Genomic DNA, 4236 nt, shown 5'->3' with positions numbered 1-4236 from the left:
TTTACGATTTACGTGGAAGATATTCAATAAAAATGATGGTAAATCTTGCCAGATTCGCTTGGAATAACTTTATAATGCTAAGCAATACCGAAATATAAAAAATACAATATAATTACGTGGATAAACTGTTATACACTGCCTCTGGCTCTGGTGCCATTTTCCTGAACATCACTTTTTCACTTTTTGAACAATTTACGATAATCGATCTCATAACAATCAAAGAACCACACGTAACCCAAATAGTACTATCGAAAATTCAGGTTTGTTGCGATGCCGAAACATAAATCTCAAAAACGAGTTCAAGGCAAATGGTCACCAACTTGTTAATGTACTTAACCGTAGTTAGATATTATATTTAAGGTTCGATGTCTGTTGAGAATATCAATATATATGGGAGAAATATTTTGTTTTGACTGTTTGTACTAGTAAGGTTTAACGTTTTAAATAAAAAGGACAATATTATTAAGCTCTATGCGTTGTTGCTGGTTAATCGAGATTATTTCTACTTTTGCTTTGTATGTGCAACGAAAAACATAAGTCAGTTCCGTTTGATATACTTTTAAATTGAACTAAAACTAGCGTAAATCTTTTATGAAAGCTATTAAGGGTCATTCTAAAAGTTAAAAAGCCAGTCAATTTAGTAATTTTATCTTGTTTTATGAGCTACCAGGGGAGATACCCAATACAGGGGGGATACTAAATGTGCAGAGTGGGATACTTTGTGAACATGAAAAGGATTTCAACGTTGCTTTATGAAAGGAAACAGCTTATTTTAGGAATCAACTTTATCTATTCATTCCATAATTATTATTTATCAGATTTTTAATTATAAATCTGTGTTTAATAACACAATAATAATCTTTCAGACTTTGAAATTGCGGGAAAATACGAAAGCAGTTATTAAGATCGCAGATACAGCTAAAACTGTTCATTGCTAATGGATTGGGAAGAACTAAATTTCAATTAACTTAACTTAACTTTATATTTTGAGTCCTCGTGTTAACAAAAAACTTCTTTAACCTGATGTTTTTATGTCGTCTCTGGACAAAAATCTTTCCCATGGCATCTTACAAGGCAGGGAATATACTTCTTTGTTAGAAAATTGAAATAACGGTGTTTACTGTACATAATTAACAAATAAATATAAAAATCTAGGCACAAATAATGGTAAATAAACCAATAAAATTAATTTTTTATATTAATAACCACAAAATAAGACTTATCAGCAGAATGGCGTTACTGAAATGTCTAAATAAGCTTCTGCGTTTCTAGCATTTGATACACTTGTGGCTAACTTAACGCCAAAGAATTTTGTTTATTTATGACTTCTCGCTACAACGTAAGTGCTATTTTTAAAGCAATAAAAAAGCCAGGGGATGAGACTTAAAACATGTGGGGCAAATAGAGATGTAAATATTTTTTATGAAAACAAATGATTATGTAATTTCTCTTTTAAGATTACAATGAGTATTTTACAATTATTCTGATGATTTTGATAGTTGTCTATGTATTTGAAATTACTGATAAACGAACAGAAGGAGGGATAGAAGAGACATACCAGGGAAGACAGGTTTTTCATGTTGAAGTTATTATTGTGACTCATTTAAGCTATGAATAGAAGTGACCATAAAGACATTGATGCGAATTAAGAGTTAATAATGTCATTTCGACAAAAAAATATTTTTCAGAGGGGACGTTGAAAGTAAGTCTTAACTTAAAATAAGGGTTATTGAAGTAAATAATATTATAGAATATTTATAAAAATCTTCATTAGATTATATTGAAAGATTTCGCTTTTTCTATATATATATATATATATATATATATATATATATATATATATATATATATATATATATATATATATATATACATATATAAGCAAAAATATCTAAAACGTTTCGCAAGTTTATGTTAAAATTGTTGAATTTCAGCCTGAATGGATTAAAATTTATGATTGTTATAAAACAACTTGCCAAAAAACAAAACCACGTTAAAAAGGAATTAAAGTATGAAGTCCCGCAAAGATGTGACTATGGTATTGACACTATTATTGCAATAAAATTCATATTTATTTCAAAGGTTTATGTTAAACCTCCAGAATTATTATTAAATATTTATATTAGTAAAAGCAGCAAATCAATCGTTAATAATAAAATAATGAAAATATATTGTAAGTAAAACAATTAATGAAAGAAAATAGAAGAATGGATGGTGGCTCTCAACGTTTGACATTTTTTACGTCAGCAATTTCAATGTATATTCACAAACCCTTTCCACCGACCCAGCTACGCTCACTACCTAACTGGAAAGGCTGTGTCGGGACGGTCTCAGCAGTTTGGATGTTCTATGGTTTGGAAAATGACCTTCATGATCGCGAAAGGAAAGAGAATGACCAATTACATACTCTAGGATTGAGTCGTCAATATACCCTGCGCAAATTTTCTTCAGTGATCACCTAATTAAAATATGATTAATAAAAAACGGAATAAATCTAAACGAAGGATTTGGAATCGATCGACAAAGTTGGTTAATCTAACCAATTAAAGAAAAATTGAATTAATATGAATAAAAACAATGTCTCACCATAGAATCATAAAATAGCAGTTTAGGTAACAGTAACAATAGCAAAATTAGATAATACGATGTTTTAGTTCAATTTAAAAGCATACATATTCCTTTTTCGTTAAAAACAAACATATTTAGTGTCAATATAGAAACTCAAGTATGAACGAAATATTATTACTTACTACAATAATAGATTTTACATGAAGTAGGTGGAGTGTAAAAACATAGAATATAAAAAATATGTCTCTTAGTTGGTATTAGTTTAAATGCACCAGATACCTAATGATAAAAAGTGTTCACAGACATTTTTATTTATTGATTTTTTTTGTAGGAGAGGAATGGAAAAGGCTCTTTCATTTTTAGGACAACCATCGTGAGATTTTGTGCTTCCAAAAGGTAGAGCAAATATATACTCTTCCATACATCTGCCATCGATGATACTTGCATCGAATATAAATGGAACATATAGGAGAGGGCTTTTTTCATGTCCTCGAAGGTGCTGTTGTGTTTGTTTTTGTTCCTTGAGAGGCATATAAATTATAAAGGTTGTGTAGCCTATCAGCTTCAATACATTATTATGTAAAATTTTACCAGGCAAGATGTATAGTGTTACATGGATAAAATAACAATAAAAACATGAAGAAATGTTAATACTTTTATTTCATACCCTTTAATGTTGTTAACGTTGGCAGTTCACATAAATTACTGTAGTTGTTAACAATGAAGTAACTCACAGACGATCTCTATTAGATTGTGTGGTTTATCAGCTTCAAGACATTGCTATGTAAAATTGATATTTTATCAGGCAAGATGTATACTATTACATGGATAAAATAACAATAAAAAACATGAAGAAATGTTAATACTTTTATTTCATACCCTCTAATGTTGTTAACGTTGGCAGTTCACATAAATTACTGTAGTTGTTAACAATGAAGTAACTCACAGACGATCTCTATTAGATTGTATGGTTTATCAGCTTCAAGACATTGCTATGTAAAATTGACATTTTATCAGGCAAGATGTATACTATTACATGGATAAAATAACAATAAAAACATGAAGAAATGTTAATACTTTTATTTCATATCCTATAATGTTGTCAACGTTGGCAGTTCACATAAATTACTGTAGTTGTTAACAATGAAGTAACTCACAGACGATCTCTATTAGATTGTGTGGTTTATCAGCCTCAAGACATTGCTATGTAAAATTGATATTTTATCAAGCAAGATGTATACTATTACATGGATAAAATAACAATAAAAAACATGAAGAAATGTTAATACTTTTATTTCATACCCTCTAATGTTGTTAACGTTGGCAGTTCACATAAATTACTGTAGTTGTTAACAATGAAGTAACTCACAGACGATCTCTTTAGATTGTATGGTTTATCAGCTTCAAGACATTGCTATGTAAAATTGACATTTTATCAGGCAAGATGTATACTATTACATGGATAAAATAACAATAAAAACATGAAGAAATGTTAATACTTTTATTTCATATCCTATAATGTTGTCAACGATGGCAGTTCACATAAATTACTGTAGTTGTTAACAATGAAGTAACTCACAGACGATCTCTATTAGATTGTGTGGTTTATCAGCTTCAAGACATTGCTATGTAAAATTGATATTTTATCAGGCAAGATGTATACTATTA

This window comes from Rhynchophorus ferrugineus, unplaced genomic scaffold (assembly GCF_030347505.1).
Source record: "Rhynchophorus ferrugineus isolate W39M unplaced genomic scaffold, kcgeb_rfMv2 rfM7, whole genome shotgun sequence".
Taxonomy (NCBI): Eukaryota; Metazoa; Arthropoda; class Insecta; order Coleoptera; family Curculionidae; genus Rhynchophorus; species Rhynchophorus ferrugineus.
Note: the sequence above shows the minus strand (reverse complement) of the source record.